Raw genomic sequence first — 19,626 nt, 5'->3', positions numbered from 1 at the left:
AATGCAGTGGTTTCCATTGCCTTCTGCATCCTCATGTCGTTGATCATTGCTGATTCTTCCGCCTTTAGGGGCAATTTCCCACCCCTAGGACAAGAGAGTACCCTGAACCTCTATCCGCTCCTCCGCCCTCTTTGACAAGGCCGTTGGCAGAATGAGGCTGACTTCTTATGCCGGAAGTCTTCGGCCGCCAATGCTGGCCATGCTGGCTATTTGTCAGTGGCGGGGATCGAAACCGGGACCGAAGACGTTTTGATTATGAATCAAAGACGCTACCCCTAGACCACGGGTACCACTCGAAGCTGCTTACAAGAATAACATACAGAAGAATGGAAAAGAAAATTGAGAATGCGCTAGGTGACGATCAGTTTGGCTTTAGGAAAAGTAAAGGCACGAGAGAGGCAATTCTGAAGTTACGGCTAATAATGGAAGCAAGGCTCAAGAAAAATTAAGACACGTTCATAGGGTTTGTCGACCTGGAAAAAGCGTTCGACAATATAAATTGGTGCAAGCTGTTCGAGATTCTGAAAAAAGTAGGGGTAAGCTATAGGGAGAGACGGGTCATATACAATATCTACAACAACCAAGAGGGAATAATAAGAGTGGACAATCAAGAAGGAAGTGCTCGTATAAAGAAGGGAGTAAGACAAGGCTGTAGCCTTTCGCCCCTTCTCTTCAATCTGTACATCGAGGAAGCAATGATTGAAATAAAAGAAAGGTTCAGGAGTGGAATTAAAATACAAGGTGAAAGGATATCAATGATACGTTTCGCTGATGACATTGCTATCCTGAGGGAAAGTGAAGAAGAATTAAATGATCTGCTGAACGGAATGAACAGTCTAATGAGTACACAGTATGGTCTGAGAGTAAATCGGAGAAAGACGAAGGTAATGAGAAGTAGTAGAAACGAGAACAGCGAGAAACTTATCAGGATTGATGGTCACGAAGTCAATGAAATTAAGGAATTCTGCTACCTGGGCAGTAAAATAATCAATGACGGACGGAGCAAGGAGGACATCAAAAGCAGACTCGCTATGGCAAAAAAGGCAATTCTGGCCAAGAGAAGTCTACTAATATCAAATACCGGCCTTAATTTGAGGAAGAAATTACTGAGGATGTACGTCTGGAGTACAGCATTGTATGGTAGTGAAACATGGACTGTTGGAAAACTGGAACAGAAGAGAATCGAAGCATTTGAGATGTGGTGCTATAGACGAATGTTGAAAATTAGGTGGACTGATAAGGTAAGGAATGAGGAGGTTCTACGCAGAATCGAAGAGGAAAGGAATATGTGGAAAGGAGAAGGGACAGGATGATAGGGCATCTGGTGAGACATGAGGGAATGACTTCCATGCTACTAGAGGGAGCTGTAGAGAGCAAAAACTGTAGAGGAAGACAGAGATTGGAATACGTCAAGCAAATAATTGAGGACGTAGGTTGCAAGTGCTACTCTGAGATGAACGGTTTAGCACAGGAAAGGAATTCGTGGCGGGCCGCATCAAACCAGTCAGTAGACTGATGACCAATAAAAAACTTCCAGTGAGTTAGTATGGGCAGAAGTTATTATTGGCAACCAGAATAAAATAATAACTCGATCCTTTTACCGACCTTCCAATACAAATGATAGAGTTGTTGAAAGGTTCAAACAAAACTTGAGTTTTTTTTCAAACACCTACCCGACCCACACAATTGTAGTCGGTGGTGACTTTAATTTACCCTCGATACGTTGGCGAAATACATATTTAATTCCGGAGGTTCGCATAAAACATCATCCGAAATTGTGGTAAACGCATTCTCTGAAAACTATTTCGAGCAGGTAGTTCATGAGCCCACACGAATAGTAAACGGTTGTGAAAACACACTTGACCTCTTAGCACCAAACAATCCAGATTTAATAACGAGCATCTAAACGGATACACGGATTAGTGAACACATGGTTGTCGTAGCGAGACTGAATATTGTAATCTCGAAATCCTCCGAAAATAAACGAGAAATATACCTATTCAAAAAAGCAGATAAAATTTACTTGACGCCTTCCTGAGAGACAATCTCCACTCCTTCCAAATTAATGTAAGTGTAAACCAGATGCAGCGTGAATTCAGAGAAAAAGTATCGGCAGCAACTGAGAGATTTGTGCCTAGTAAATTAACAAACAACAGAGCTGATCCTCCTTGGTACACAAAACGGGACAAAACACTGATGCAGAAACAACATTCAAATGCCAAACTAAAACAGGCGCATAATTTCCAAGATTGGCGATCTTTTACAGAAACTCGAAAAATAGCGCGGACTTCAATGCGAAATGTTTTATAATAATTTCCACGGCGAAACTTTGTCTCGAAACCTGGCAGAAAATCCAAAGAGATTCTGGTCGTACGGGAAGTTTGTTAGCGGCAAGACGCAATCAATGCGATCTCTGCGCGATGGCAATGGAGATACTATGGAAGACAAAGCTGCCAAAGCAGAGTTACTAAACAGAGCCCTACGAAATGTCTTTACAAAAGAAGACGATATAAATGTTCCAGAAAACGAATCAAAGACAGCTGTCAACGTGAGTAACGTAGATGTAAATTAGTATCCTCAGAGTAGTGAAGGAACGTAAATCACTGAACAAAAGCGAATCTTCCGATCGAGGTTGTATACCTACTACGTTCCTTTCATAGTATGCTGGTGCTACAGCTCCATACTCATCAATCACTTACAACAGCTCTCTGGATGAAAGATCCGTACCCAAAGAGCGGAAAGTTGCACAGATCACACCAACATTCAAGCAAGGTAATAGGAGTAATCCAGGGCCAAATCATTAACGTCGATGGGCAGAAGGATTTTGGAACACGTATTGTGTTCGAACATAATGAATTAGAAAGCGACCTATTGACACACAGTCAACATGAGTTTAGAAAACATCGTTCTTGTGAAACACAGCTAGATCTTTTCACATGAAGTGTTGAGTGCTATTGACAAGGGATTTCAGATCGATTCCGTATTCCTGGATTTCCGGAAGGCTTTCGACACTGTACCACACAAGCGGTTCGTAGTGATTGCTTGTTTATGGAATATCGTCTCAGTTACGAGACTGGATTTGTGATTTCCTGTCAGAGAGGTCACAGTTGGTAGTAATTGACGGAAAGTCTTTGAGTAGGACAGGAGCAATTTCTGGCGTTCCCCAAGGTAGTGTTATAGGCCCTTTGCTGTTTCTTGTCTATATCAACGATATGGGAGACAATCTGAGCAGCCGTCTTAGGTTGTTTGCAGATAACGCTGTCGTTTATCGACTAGTAAAATCATCAGAAGACTGCAACAAATTGCAAAACTATTTAGAAAAATATTTGTATGGTGCGAAAATTGGCAAATGACACTAAATACCGAAAAGTGTGAGGTCATCCACATGTGTGCTAAAACGAATCCATTAAACTTGGGTTACACGATAAATCTGTCAAATCTAAAGGCCGTAAATTCAACTAAATACCTAGGAATTACAATTACGAACAACTAAAATTCGTAGGAAGACATTTTATTGGCAGGACACTTAGAAAATGTAACAGACCTACTAAGGAGACTGCCTACACTACTCTTGTCCGTCCTGTTTTAGAATACTGCTGCGCGGTGTGGGAACTTTACTAGTTAGGACTGAAGGAGTACATCGGAAAAGTTCAAAGAAGGGCATCACGTTTTGTATTGTCGCGAAATATGGGAGAGATTGTCACAGAAATGATACTGGATTTGGGCTGGACATCATTAAAAGAAAGGCGTTTTTCGTTGCGACGGAATCTTATCACGAAATTCCAATGACAAACTTTCTCTTCTGAATGCGATAATATTTTGTTGACACCGACCTACAAAGAGAGAAACGATCATCATGATAAAATAATGGAAATCAGATCCCGTACGGAAAGATATAGTTGTTCATTGTTTCCGCGCGCTATACGAGATTGGAAGAATAGAGAATATTGTGAAGGTGGTTCGATGGACCCTCTGCCAGACACTTAAATGTCATTTGCAGAGCATCCATGTAGATGTAGTTGTAGATATTCCGAGACCACTGGAAGCTGCTTTGCATCCTAATGGTTTTCCAGTACCGTTTTATATGTAGTATTGTGTTGTGTTTCCGTATATTTGTTCACTTCTTGTACACAATGTTTCACGACACGTTTCCACTTTACAATGTTTTCGTTACTGTCTGACTGTTAGATAAGAAACAATGTTTTGGACCGCAAGTTTGTGAAACAGAAATTACTGTTTAGTTCAATTAACGATTTTTTTTGGGACGTTCTTTTAGCGTATGTGCCTCCCTAGTTTCGTGTGATTACCGTTTATGGTGTTGCATACTTTGGTGTGTGGTTCCCAGTCTTTGGGAATTACCAAAGGGCAGAAGGCAAATATGATTTTTGAGGTTGCGTTCCCAGCTGCGATATGTTGTTTGAATGATTTAAGCCAATCTGCCGATGGATTGTCTACTAAATTACATTTTCAAATTCGAACCGTTTTCGAAAATCTGTACATAAATTTATCGTTTATAAATCACGCACCACTAACCTAAGCACACGCTATATTTGCATAGCGACACTATAATTTTGGCTGCGAGTGAAGTAAACTAAGAGGCAAAGAAACTGATAGACCTACCTAATAACGTGTAGGACCCCCGCGAGCACGACGCGGTATGGACTCGTCTAGTGTCAGAAATAGCGCTGAATCCTGCAGGGCTGTCCGAGAAACCATAAGAGTGAGAGGGTGTGGAGATCTCTACTGAACAGCACGTTGGAAGGCATCCCATATACGCTCAATAATGTTCATATCTGGGGAATTTGGTGGGCAGCGGAAGTGCTTCAACTCAGAAGAGTGTTCCTGGAGCCACTCTGTAGCAATTTTGGTCGTGTGAGGTGTCGCATTGTCCTGCTGGAATCGCCCAAGTAAGTCGGAATGCACAATAGACATGAATATATGCAGGTGATCAGACAGGATGCTTACATACGTGTCACCTGTCAAAGTCGTATCAAGATTTATCTGGGGTCTCATATCACTCCAACTGCACACACCCCACACCATTAGATGATGATGATGATGATGATGATGGCTGGTTTGTGGGGCGCTCAACTGCGCGGTTAGAGCCTCCACCAACTTGAACAGTCGCCTGCTCACACGCAGGGTCCATGGTTTATGAGGTTGTCTCCATACCCGTACAGGTCCATCCGCTCGATACAATTTGAAACGAGACTCGTCCGACCAGGCAACATGTTTCCAGTCGTCAACAGTCCAATGCCGGTGTTGACGAGCCCTGGCGAAGCGTAAAGCTTTGTGTCGTGCAGTCATCTAGGATACACGAGTGGCCCTTCGGCTCCGAAAGCCCATATCGACGATGTTTCTTTGAATGGTTCGCACGCTGACACTTGATTATGGCAGAGCACTGAAATCTGGAACAATATGAGGGAGGGTTACTCTTGTGTCACGTTGAACGATTTTCTTCAGTCATCGTAGGTCTCGTTCTTGCGGAACCTTTTTCCGGCAGCAGCGATGTAGGTGACTTGATGTTTTACCAGACTCCAGATACAGTACACGAGTGAAATGGTTATACGGGAAAATCCCCTCTCCATCGCTACCTCGGATATGCTGTTTCCCATCGCTCGTGCTCCAACTATAACAGCACGTTCAAACTCACTTAAATCTTGATAACCTGCCATACAACAGTAGGTAACGGATCTAAGAGCTGCGCCAGACACTTGTTGTCTGATATAGGCGTTGGTGTTCACAGCGTCGTATTCTGCCTGTTTAGACATGTCTGTATTTGAATATGTGTGCCTGTACCAGTTTATCTGGCGCTTCGGTGTATAAACGATCTGATGGACAGGTTGAGAATAGTTTGCTACTGCTTGCTGATGACGCTGTAATAAACGTGGAAGTGTCGTTCTTGAGTGACTGTAGGATGGTGCAGGCCGACAGATAGAATTTGTACTTCGTTTGATGAATGGCAGCTAGCTCTAAATGCGGGTAATGTAAGTTAATGTTGATGTGTGGGAAAAACAATCATATAATGTTGGGACACTACACCAGGGATATGGTACTTGACTCGTCACATCGATTTAATACGTAGCTGTAAAGTTAAGAAACGACGGAGAAATATGATGAGCATTTATGTTTGGTTGTAGTGAAGGTGAGCTACAAAGGTGATGTTTACATAACACATGCGCAGATCTTGATATCTGCTCGAATGATTAGGTTGGTTGGTTTTGGGGTTTGATGGGGGCTAAACATCGTGTCATCAGTCCCCTGTTCCAAACAGACATACTTGCAAAAGGCCTACACAGTAAAAGCGTAACCTCTGCACCCAGAGGGAGGGAACACGAAGGCGTACAGAGCTAAAATGAACACCGCAGTAACACAAAATAGAGGACACTTAAAAGGAGCAGAGCAAATAGTTGACTAAAGTAAAACAGACTACAGTGGTCGATGGATCAGGTAAAACGTCAACCACTCAACTACAAACGGAAAATCTCCAGCTGGAAGGCGTTGATAGAGGTACCAACACAACTTGTTACCATAAAAGACACTACTTTGGTATCTACGTCACAATTAAAAGTCGCTGTAGTGGGTGGAGCCTGAGAAATCGTGCGAGAGCGCCCACACTAGAGCGAGTGATAAAACCGAGCTGCACGGATAAAACGTAAAACTGAGCCAGCTATAGAGGCATTGACACCGAGAATTAAAGGAAGTGCAGCTGGTAAATTAAAGGACTGCCACAAGGGGGCTAAAAGGGGGCAGTCCGTCAGAAGATGGACCACTGTCAGCCCTGCGTCACAGCGACACTTGGGCGGGTACTCAAGGCGAAGGAGATAGCTGCGGGTCAACCGCGTGTGTCCAATTCTGAGACGGCAGGGAACAACAGAGTCCATACGCGTCCTCCTCGAGGATGAGTTCCATACGGCCGTGGACGACGACCGTGCGGAGGTTATTTGGCGTGTTCGAGACAGACCATTAGAGCTCCAGACATCGCGGACCTTGCGATGTAGGGCTGACCGGAGGTCTCTTTCCACGAGATCAAACTCCAGGGGTGACCTGCTTGGCCAACTGATCGACACGTTCGTTGCTCGAATATTTAGGATCCCCACCAAGTCGGATTAAAGGAAGATACCGGAACAATTGACGGGCGTGCTGCTAGAGTTGTTACCGGTAGGTTTGATCAACACGCGAGTACTCTAATGGGAATACCTGGAGGGAAGAAGACGTTCTTTCGGGAAACACTTTTCAGATAGTTTAGAAAAGCGGCGTTTTCTGCTGGTTACAGAACGTTTCTACTGCCGCCAACGTACATTTCACAGCGGAGACGAGATAACACAAATCTGGGCTCGTACGCAGGCATATGCACAGTTGCTTTCCTCTCACTGTGTTTGCGAGTGGGACGGGAAATGCACCCACTCGCAGTGGATACGGTATCCGTCACCGTGTAGCGGCTTGTAGAGTATGTCTGATAGTTGTAGATAAGCCTTGCTATACATTTTGTGGCCTAATTTTGCGGGAAATGTGCGAATTACATTCGAAACAATACGGCATAACTGAGTGTCTACTTGCACCGAGAAGTTCTCTGCCATACCGCCGACTGTTTCCTGTACCCACATCTTGTTTAATCTCTACTTTTAGGCCATCGTACAACCAAAATATTCACCTCACTATCCAGTTCTTCACCATTTTTCTCAATGAGCTTAACGATTTGTATTTGTCGGCCGTTCCTATTACTTTAACAGTCTTTCATTAACCACTGTGTACTCCTTATGCATTTAAGTAAATCTGTTTTCGTCATAATCATATAATATGGTTCCCACGGCATGGTATATGGACCAACAGCCAATAAATTTAAAAATAAAACGTAAAAAAATTAATGCCTCTTTCGACCTGGCAGCCGATCGGTACCGTCCGACCGCCTTTCCATCGTCTGCCAATGGCGCCTTCAACAAATGTGCTGTAAGCTAATAGCTCGTTTCGACCTTACGTCCTCCCACCCGAATGAACCGTGTAGTAGGTCTGTTGATAAAATACCGATATATAGGTATTTATTCTAAAAGATACCAATATACAACCATCAAAAAAAGTTTTGCGTCACCCTGGTTCCCAGAACTCCCGAAAATAGACGTTGACTGTTGATATTGCACCACAGACACAGTCCCTTTGACTGTTTGGAGATGTCACTAAACCTACCCAAAGATGTAAACAAACATGCATGGGCAGTGCCTAATAGACGGATGAAGTGCGACAGCCGGTCAGTTTCAGTCATTCCACCAGGAAGGAGGTACACGGCTCGTGCTGTCTGTAGTTCAGCCGTGCCTAGACGGTCAATACTGCGGTTCGATCGCGTCTGCAATATTACTTTGTGCCAGGAAGGGCTCCCAACAAGGGAAGTGTCCAGGAGTCTCGGAGTGAACCAAAGCGATGTTGTTCGGACATGGAGGAGATAACAAAGACACAGGAAATGTTGATAACATGCCTCGCTCAGGCTGCCCAAGGGCTACTTCTGCAGTGGATGACTCCTACCCACGGATTAGGTGGCTCGGACGAACCCTGACGGCAACGCCACCATATTGAATAATGCTTTTCGTGCAGCAACAGGACGTCGTGTTACGACTCAAACCGTGCGCAATAAGCTGCATGATGCGCAGCTTCAATCCCGACGTCCATGGCGATGTCTACCTTTGCAACCACGACACCATGCGGCGCGGTACAGATGGGCCCAACAACAAACTGAATGGACCGCTCAGGATTGGCATCACGTTCTATTCACCGATGAGTGTCGCATATGCCTTCAACCAGACAATCGTCAGAGACGTGTATGGAGGCAACACGGTCAGGCTGAGCGCCTTAGACACACTGTCCAGAGAATGCAGCAAGGCGGAGGTTCCCTGCTGTTTTTGGATGCCATTATGTGGGGCCGATGTGCGCCGCTGGTGGTCATGGAAGGCACCGTAACGGCTGTACCATACGTGAGTGCCATCATCCGACCGATAGTGCAACCATATCGCCAGCATATTGACGAGGCACTCTTCTTCATGGACGGCAATTCGCGCCCCCATCGTGCACATCTTGGGAATGACTTCCTTGAGGATAACGACATCGCTCGACTAGAGTGGCCAGCATGTTCTCGAGACATGAACCCTTTTGTACGTGCCTGGGATAGATTGAAAAGGACTGTTGATGGACGACGTGACCCACCAATCGCTCTGACGAATCAATGCCGAATCGCCGTTGAGAAGCGGGACAATTTGGCCCAACAGTGCCTTGATGAACTTGTCGCTAGTAAGCCACGACGAATACAGGCACGCAGCAATGCAACAGGACGTGCTAGTGTGTGTTAGAGGTACCGGTGTGTACAGCAATCTCGATCACCACCTCTGACGGTCTCGCTGTATGATGGTACAACATGCAATGTGTGGTTTTCCATGAGCAATAAAAAGGGCGGAAATGTTGTTTATGTTGCTCTCTATTCCAATTTTCTGTTCATATTCCGGAATTCTCGGAACCGAGATGATGCAAAACGTTTTTTGATGTGTATATATCGACGATATTTTTTTCCACGATATATCAATATTGAAATGGCAGTATCGAGTGCTTATTTTTTTTATATCTTCTTCTTTCGACTAACCCATTTGGGGGGTACGATGAATCAACTTTGGCTACTCTTCATTGTATTAGATTTCCTCAGTTTCCAAATTTCCTTCATCCTTTTAGAGTGTTGTTCCCTTTCTTCTTGAGTCCACTTTCGTCTAGTTATTTTCTTTCTCTCCTGAAACTCTGCTTTTTGAAATGCCTTTCTGAAATGTGTTCGGATTGTGTCTATTCTAACTCCAGCATTTTCAATGTCCTTTTCAGTCTCTATGAACCATGCTGGCTTGGATTTGTAGCTATTGAGTAATGTGAATATCCGCTTGGTTAGTCTGTTGTTACCCATTCTGAATATATGTCCAAAAAACTGTAGTCTCCTCTTCCTCATTACATCACTTAGTTTCTCCGTTTTCAGATATAGCTCTCTGTTTGGTCTTAACCTGTATTCAGCATTATCGTTTCTTTTAGTTCCCAGTATTTTCCTTAAAATTCTTCTTTCGACCTTCTCTAGTTTCTCAAGATCTCCATTTCTTGTAAGTTTAAGTGTTTCTGCCGCATAGAGAGCTTCAGGTCTGGCCACTGTTTGGTAGTGTCTTAATTTCGTGTTCCAGGACAAGGATTTTTTTATTATAAACGTTTTTGGTCATATGAAACACTCTTTCCATTTTGTGCACTCTAGTTCCTATAGCTATCTTTTCTTTGGCATTGCATGTAATCCACTCTCCTAGGTATTTAAAGGAATCTGTTTTGTGTATTGTGTTGTTGTCAACTGCAATATTTTGAGGAGCATCACACATGTTTGTCATAAACTTTGTTTTTTTTATAGGATATTTGTAGTCCTACTTTGGCTGCTTGTTTTTGTAGTTCTCTTATTTGTTCTTGGGCATTGTCTAGTGAATCTGTAATCAATGCCATGTCATCTGCGAAGGCTAAACAGTCGACAGTGATCTTGTTTGGATTTCTCCCTAGTTGAATCCTTTTAGTATTGATGGCCTTCCTCCATTCTCAAACTACCTTCTCCAAGACACAATTGAAAAGCAGAGGTGACAGACAATCTCCCTGTCGAACACCTGACTTTATTTCAAACGATTTTGAGAGCTCTCCCTTAATTTTTACTTTCGATTTTGTATTTGTCAAAGTACCTTTAATTATTGCAGTTGTTTTAGCATCAAGTCCCAATTCTTTTAAGATATCAAGCAGTGTATTTCTGTCAATTGAATCATAGGCTCTTTTAAATCCACAAAAGTAGTTACATATTTTAAGTTCCTGATTTTCCTCATTTCTATTATGTTCTTTAAATTTAGTATTTGTTCTGCACATGACCTTCCCTTCCTAAATCCAGCCTGATACTCTCCTAGCTGTTTGTCAAGTATCTCTTCTGCTCTTTTTAAAAGCGCCTTAGACAAGATCCTATAGGTCACTGGTAAGAGGGAGATTCCCCTATAATTGCTAGGATCTGTTTTCTTCCCTTATTTTTATATAATATTTTTACACAATTTTCGGTAAATATTTGAAATTCTTCTTTTGAAACTATAGTAGAAAATAATCTTTCTTTCAGTGTGTGAAGATGTCTTACCATTTTTTGACCTTCACGTTCTCTTTGACTGTGTGAAGCAAGTATAGGTGACATAAAGTAGTCGGCTTGCACTGGAAGGTGGAGGTGTGAATGGAATAACATTTCCGATGTGACGAAATAGTACGCCCGTTGCGTCAATAAACAGTTTCCAACGCAATCAGAGTGCTGTTTCTTCACATTGGCATTCTTCAAAAACACTTACTGAAAATGTCGAACAAAGGTCTGCGTGACAATATTGGTCTTTGCCGTGGGCGGAGAAGTGTGAGGAGAAATGCAGAAGTAATCGCCGCTTGGCGCTACCAACAGACACTCCAACGCTTACTGCACCACACAATTTTGACACTATAACTGCGAGGTCGCTGCAGTTCACGGAAATGAAAGAACAAGGGAGTCGACATCAAGTGTTCCGGACAAATCCGATACGTGACGGAACCGAATTACGGACCCATCGGACACGTGATACCGTGCCACTTATCTGCAGTTACCATTGTTACCGAAGTGGTTTTCGCCAAGCAAGAACGTGCATCGTTTTCCTTTCAATTCTTGCTCTTAGGGGGATACCTTATTGATATACAGCTGTAAAACCGGCATTATATTTACAACGTGCACTTTATAGGCCGGTACGTCAATCTTTTTCCCGTCGATTTGTCGATATTTTTTTCGATATATCGAGTGCAGGTAGTATTACTTTTTTTTAAAATTCTCGTCTGCCTTCGTCTTACTCTACACGTAGACTCGCGTGGTGCACGACGATGGTTCAGACCTGCGCCCGGCCATCCAGATTTAGGTTTCCGCGGTTTCCCCAAATCTCTGCAGGCAAATGCCGGGGTGGTCGCACCGAAAGGTCACAGCCTGTTTGCTCCCCCACCCTCGCAACATTCCGAGCTGTCGCCCCGTCTTTGACCACCTCGCTGTCGACTGCACATTAAACCCTAACCTTCTTTCTCTTACACGCAATGTTATTTTCCGTCGCTTCTTAGTGGAACAAGCGTGAAGGATGTGTTACCAACGACAGACAGTCATCATTTTCAGCTCGGAACGGACTCTCAGCCACGTTGCTCAAGACTCATATGTCGCAGTTAATTCGAATTGTGGGCGAACACGGAATGTTATCTTTTTCCCACCCTTACAATGATCGTGGTAAGCGTGAGCTATTTAACTTGTGGCCATCACCACAATCTTTTTTTTCGGTGTTCAAAATAGAGATGGGGAAAACCGACAGATTAGATCGATACTGGTATTTTAGTTCTGAATAACCGGTATCTTTCGCTATTTGTTTGGTCTCGGTTATAGCAGGGTTTTTTCATTGGCTGAAAAAACAAGCATATCAGTTTTCCATAGCAGCGGTGCTAAAAGTTTTCGTTTTTAAATAAAACTTTTTACGAATGTTTATTCGTAAAATTTACATTGCTTTGAAATATTACGGTATTATTGAAAATGGGAAGATTCGATCTGTGTTTTTTTTAATAACAACGCTGACAGTCAGAAACGAGCATTACACTGCAGAATGGCACTATACCTAGTTTGAAAGTATTTTATGAGGCGTGGTAACATACAAAGCTCCACTTGCTATAAAAGATTAAAAACTAGAGAATGTGCAACGAACCTGAGACATCATTTGACGAGAAAACATTCACAATGTCCCTTACGAGAGAAGGCAAATTTGATTGTAAATTTGGAGTGATGTACCTATAATTTTGTTGAAGTGCTATAAACTTGGAATAAGAACTGATCCCTTAATTTTGTTGCTGCTTCATGGTGAAAAAGTGAGGCTGCAGAAAGTCGTTCACTCGCGAGCTTTCGCTCTCACCTCGGCCGTCCGTCTCCTTCACCACCTCTGATGGAGACAGCTAGACGGACTTCTGCCACAGTCTCAACCTCACATCAATCTAGATCTCCTACTCCTTCTTCCCCGCTGGAATTTTTTCAATCTTTCTTCGAAGACTGTCGTTTATTGTCGGAAATTCGGTTACTTCAGAAACAGATTATTTTGGACGGTTTCAACGGTCAGGTTAAGCTTGAGTTGAAACTAAGCGCAACAGCCGAAAACCGGTTGTTTGAGCTATAACCGCCATCCTTAGTGTTCGTAAATTATCATACGTTCTTTAACTGCCCTCGCATTAAACTATCAGGCAAAAACAGAACGAGATGGCGTAACGATAAGACACAGAACATCCATTCGGGAAGATGGAGGTAGGAATTCGCTTCTGGACATCCAAAACTGTAGTTTTTCTACAAAGAAAGAATGCTCGGATGTTTCTTTTAGAAACGGGACGGTCGATTTCCCTCCGATCCATCTCCGTTCCAGCCTAGAATTCCGTCTCTATTCACCCTGTTGTCACCGGTCGGTTATCTTACTCTCGATTTTCCTGAGACAATATAGGGATGATCGCACTTGATATATACGTTACTATGCATGTTAATATTACGGCAGTGAACTGTAGTAACTATTTCATCCATAGTACTATTCGCTACAACATATTTTCGTGTTTATCCATGTGCCTGTTGGTTGTAAATAACGGTGACACATTCATTACATAATTACTTAGCTGTAGGTTACAGCTCTTTAACAGCAACAACATTTTTTTTCCAATTGTGTTCCACAATACAGCGTTAAACACAGCCGAGCGGTTCTAGGCGCTTCAGTCAGGAACCGCACTGTTGCTACGGTCGCAGGTTCGAATCCTGCCTCGGGCATGGCTATGTGTGATGTCCTTAGGTTAGTTAGGTTTAAGAAGTTCTAAGTTCTAGGGGACTGATGACCATAGAAGTTAAGTCCCATAGTGCTAGAGCCGTTTGAACTAAATTTCAAAGAATGTTGAGGAATATTTCCTGCGTAGTTTGGTACCGCGTACCACTGGTTTCCGGCGGCTCGTTAAACAGTAATAATGTTGTTGTTGTTGTCTTCAGTCCTGAGACTGGTTTGATGCAACTCTCCATGCTACTCTATCCTGTGCAAGCTTTATCTCCCAGTACCTACTGCAGCCTACAGCCTTCTGAATCTGCTTAGTGTACTCATCTCTTGGTCTCCCCCTACGATTTTTACCCTCCACGCTGCCCTCCAATGCTAAATTTGTGATCCCTTGATGCCTCAAACCATGTCCTACCAACCGGTCCCTTCTTCTAGTCAAGTTGTGCCACAAACTCCTCTTCTCCCCAATCCTATTCAATACCTCCTCATTAGTTACGTGATCTATCCACCTTATCTTCAGTATTCTTCTGTAGCACCACATTTCGAAAGCTTCTATTCTCTTCTTGACCAAACTAGTTATCGTCCATGTTTGACTTCCATACATGGCTACACTCCAAACAAATAATTTCAGAAACGGCTTCCTGATACATAAATCTATACTCGACGTCAACAAATTTCTCTTCTTCAGAAACGCTTTCCTTGCCATTGCCAGTCTACATTTTATATCCTCTCTACTTCGACCATCATCAGTTATTTTACTTCCTAAATAGCAAAACTCCTTTACTACTTTAAGTGTCTCATTTCCTAATCTAATTCCCTCAGCATCACCCGATTTAATTTGATTACATTCCATTATCCTCGTTTTGCATAGTGATTTATTCGATCTATCGTATCAGTTACCTCTCGAAAAATATCTTCACGGTAGTATAAAAGTTTGTGATATCCTATCACCAAAACGTACAACGCAAACCACACAGTATACATAGATACTAAACTACTATGATATGTCTACTACCATCGCATCCGGAATATTTCAGCTTAGGGTCTTTGGGCCGGCCTTAATTCAGGTTGACACTGCCCAGCTCATCACCAGGAAACCTATCTGCTCTGCTGTGTACCATTCCTAACGTACGACTACTCGCTGCAGTCACATTAACGTGGCCACCCTATGTTCTACGTCACTGTGCAGTAACTGCTTACAGGTGGCAGCACTTCCAGCGTCATCGCTCGTGAAAGTGGCTAGACTGGACTGTATACAGATTGGGACTTCGTACGGCCGCTGATGACTCCGCAGTTGAGCTCCCCACAAACCAAACATAATCCAGCTGAACGTCGGGGGACGCGGAAAACAGTGCAGCGGAGCGATTAATCTGACGTTCAAAAGGGCGCGATCAGTGGCTTCCGGGCTAACGGTAAAAGCTTTTCCGAAACGGCTAAGTTTGTAAACTGTTCGCCTCCCAGCGTGCTTACAGCATATCGTGCAAGGCAAAATGGCACTTTCCAAAATCGGCGCCGAGGGGATTGGGTTGGGTTGTTTTGGGGGAGGAGACCAGACAGCGAGGTCATCGGTCTCATCGGATTACGGAAGGACGGGGAAGGAAGTCGGTTGTGCTCTTTCAAAGGAACCATCCCAGCATTTTCCTGCAGCGGTTTACGGAAATAATGGAAATCCTAAATCAGGATGGCCGGATTCGGGATTGAACCGTCGACCTCCCGAATGCGAACCCAATGTGCTAACCACTGCGCCCCCTCGCTCGGTCCGGCACCGAGGAAACTGTGGTACACTGCGAGCCATAGATGACAAGAGTGAATGACGGTTACGATGATGTGTCCTGGCGAACAACTGTTGAGCAGTTGACCATCAAGATGAGCCCAGGAGTAACCAACAGTGTCCTGTCAATTACCGTTCAGTGAACGCCATTGATTACGTATAAGCCTCCACAGATGGCGCTTGGTTCATTCGCCCATGCTGCCTGGCGTTCGTCGGCGATGAAGGCTGGAATTTGAACGCAAATAGAGAACTGGACGTCCATTGAGCGGCGGCAGGCTGCCTTTACAGATGAATCACTTTTCTCCTTCAACCCACAGATGACCGTTAGCATGCATGGCCCTGCAACAGTCATCGTAAGGTTCCAGGCCGGAGGAGGGAGCGTTATGGTCTGGGGAATATTTTCGTGCAATTTTCCTGGGTGATACCGTCATTCTGAAAGCCACAGTGGTTCAACAGAAGTATGAATCTATGATCGTAGACCACGTCCACCCGTACATACAGTTTCCTTACCCTCGGCACGATGACATCTCCCAACAGGATAACGCAACGTGTCACACGGCTCGCAGTGTACTTGCGTGGCAGAAGAGCACCAGGCTGTGTTCGCCTTACTGCCTTGGCCCCCAAACTCCCAGGATTTAAAGCGAATCGAGCGCCGGTGGCCACAGCACAAAAGTTGTCATGGCTCCACATCCCTGTCAGTTCTTTCCAGAGCCTCACTGACCGGATTACCGAAGTGTCCGATTCCACCTGTCTGCTTTCACCCATGACGTCATCAACATGGCGGAAATGGCTACTCTAAGCGTCTCCAATATGGCGCCTATGATGCCACTACATACAGGCGGCAACAAACACGAAAATACGTACAAATCAGACAATAACATCTCCCTCCAAAAATACAGTCAAACTAACGGGGCAGCCGCGTGAAATTGGGGGTTTTAGGGAGGGGACAAGCTGAATATAGCAGTAAAAAAAAAAAAAAAAAGAAAATACCACGATACCAAAACACAAAAATGACGAACAAAAAAATACAAAATCTGCAAGAATCAGACACTTCCCTTGACCTATATAGGTCAACCATAATTATTGATAAGAAAAAACTACTAACTGCAACTACGAAAAACAAAACCAAAACCACAACACTCAAAAATTCAAGAGCCAGAACATCCCTACGTAAATAAAAACACGTTTAATACACAATAAATACACAAAAACACGACAAGGCGATATCTACAAACACAACCAACTCAAACTCCACGTCGTAATGACATCACACACAACAACACCCTTACGTCATGGTCAAATCAGACGGGTGGAATCGGTAGCTTCCGTTGACCCTAACTGACTTTTTGCCGCACGTCTGCACTGCAAAAGATGATTAGTCAGAGTTTTCACAGGTGACTGGTAAGCATAGTACTGCCCGGAAGAAAACCCAACACAGAACCGAACACTGCTGGATCCAAGCTTGAAAGCTAAGAATAAAGATGGTATTGCCATTGTCAACCGCACACAAAAAAAATGGCTCTGAGCACTATAGGACCGAGGTCAGCAGCCCCCTAGCACTTAGAACTACTTCTACCTGACTAACCTAAGGACATCACACACATCCATGCCCGAGGCAGGATTCGAACCTGCGACCATAGCGGTCCCGCGGTTCCAGACTCTAGCGCCTAGAACCGCTGCTCCACTCCGGCCGGTAACAGCACACAGCGTGAGCGAATGGCACAAATTTGTTACCAAACAAGACAGTCAGCACACATCGTCGACAGATGAGCAGTTATTTTCGGTGCGGTACACTACGAAAATAAACGAAGGTAATCAAACGAAACGCAATTACTATGTAACGAACGTCTGGGAACCACCGATCCCTTGTACTGAAATACTCAACAACCTCCGAAATTTTGTCTGAGGGTAGGGGCTCACTTTGTAGATTACGATTGTACTACAAAAGTTTATAGCTACTAACTTATAAGTGCAGAAAAAATTAATATGTGGCGTCAAGTAAAATTTGTGACTGGATGAGGACGTTTTGGTAGGAAGGACACAGAATGTTATCTTGGATGGAGATTCATCGTCAAATGTAGAAGTAACTTCGGGTGTTCCTGAGGGAAGTTTTTTGGGGCCCTTGCTGTTGATGTTGTGTATTAGTTACATTGCGAATAATATTAATAGTAATCTCAGTCTTTTTGCAGATGATGTGGTTATTGTTATCTGTTATTAAGTACCGTCTGTAAGAAACTGCATAAATATTCAGCCTGATCTTTATAAGTTTTCAAAGTGGTGCAAAGATTGACAATTTGCCATAAATGTTTAGAAACGTAAAAATGTGCGCTTCACAAAACGAAAAAAGAAACGTAATATACTGTCACAGCAGTACCAATGAGTCCCAGTTGGAATGGGCCATCTCTTCCAAATAACTTGAGCATAGCACGGAATCATCGTATAGTTTCAGTTGTGGGCAAAGCGGCTGACAAAAAAAAGGTTCATATGGCTCTGAGCACTAAGCGACTTTTCTGAGGTCATCAGTCACCTAGAACTTAGAACTAGTAACTAACCTACTAATGACATCACACACATCCATGCTCGAGGCAGGATTCGAAACGGTGACCGTAGCGGTCGCTCGGTTGTAGACTGTAGCGCCTAGAACCGCACGGCCACTCCTGCCGGCTAACGCAGCTGGGAAACTTGGGTTTACTGGTAAAATACTCGCGAAACACAATCAGACCACAAAGGAGACTGCTAAGAAATCCCTCGTGCGACCAGTCCCAGAATGTTCAAATGTGTAGAACCTGTACCAAACGAGACTAACAGGGGATATTGAATGGTATACAGAGAAGGGCAGCCCGGACTGCCGCAAGTTTGATTCGTGGGAGAGGCCACAGAGATGCTGAAAAAACTGAATTGGCAGACTGTTTCAGACTGACGTAAACTATCCCGAGAAAATCTGCTAACTAAGTTTCAAGAACCGACTGTAAATGACGGCTAGGAATATACTACAACCCCCTACGTATCGCTCACATACAGTAACTACAGCAAGCACAGAGGCAGTCAAAGAATTATTCTTCCCAAGTTCTAGACGTGAATGGAACGGAAAGAAACCCTAATAAGTGGTACAATTGTACGTACCATGCACTTCGCGATGGTTTGCAGAGTACAGATATTTCAGACAGACGTAAACTATCCCGAGAAAATCTGCTAAGTTTCAAGAACCGACTGTAAATGACGGCTAGGAATATACTACAACCCCCTACGTATCGCTCACATACAGTAACTACAGCAAGCACAGAGGCAGTCAAAGAATTATTCTTCCCAAGTTCTAGACGTGAATGGAACGGAAAGAAACCCTAATAAGTGGTACAATTGTACGTACCATGCACTTCGCGATGGTTTGCAGAGTACAGATATAGATATCGAGAAACGAAAGTGATGTAATAGGCACCTACCGAAAATAATCATGTCAAATCACTATTGGGACTATAAAGCACGATTCATTTCACAAAATAAGATAACCGATTCCCATCAAACTATGTGAGCGTTTCTGAAAAACGAATTTCAGATTTGAGAAAAAGGTAGGCATTAACATATGGTTCCCGGGCAGATATCTTCCATAAGACAACTTCAGAAGTGAGCTTGGGCGCCTAGCGGTGCGAGCAAGTGGAGTGCAGACGAGGTACTCACGAGAAAAACTCCGTCGGCAGGCCGCGGCAGCAGCTGAATCGCTCCTCTCAACACGGAAGTCACAGACAAACTGACGGGCAGGCAGCGGCGCGCACACGACGCGACGGCAGCGCTCCTAGCGACGGTCGCGAGAACCGCAGGGAAGCTGCGTGTGCCGGGCCGTGTCAACAAATGCACGGCGTATGCGCGAACGGTTCGGGTGCCGTTTCAGCGCCTACTGCCTTTACAGCTGCTCGGAATATTTTCGTTGCAATGGGTTCCACAGCCATGAGAAATTTCTTCAGCGATCTCAGTTTGCCGCACTGGCTGTTATTGTTGGCATGAAACCAC

General features: G+C 43.9%; 1 protein-coding gene across 1 annotated transcript in view; it reads right to left on the bottom strand.

The window, feature by feature from the left end:
- The window catches only part of LOC126292304 (uncharacterized), a 389,476-nt gene extending 370,108 nt beyond the window's left edge, over window positions 1–19,368 (bottom strand). The window contains exon 1 of the mRNA XM_049986236.1: window positions 19,297–19,368. The gene's annotated coding sequence lies outside the window, so the exon portion shown is untranslated. The remainder of the gene's footprint in view (window positions 1–19,296) is intronic.
- Between the last annotated feature and the right edge of the window lie 258 nt (window positions 19,369–19,626).

The sequence above is a fragment of the Schistocerca gregaria genome, chromosome 9, assembly GCF_023897955.1.
Source record: "Schistocerca gregaria isolate iqSchGreg1 chromosome 9, iqSchGreg1.2, whole genome shotgun sequence".
Classification (NCBI taxonomy): Eukaryota; Metazoa; Arthropoda; class Insecta; order Orthoptera; family Acrididae; genus Schistocerca; species Schistocerca gregaria.
Note: the sequence above shows the minus strand (reverse complement) of the source record. Positions and strands in the feature narration are given on the sequence as shown.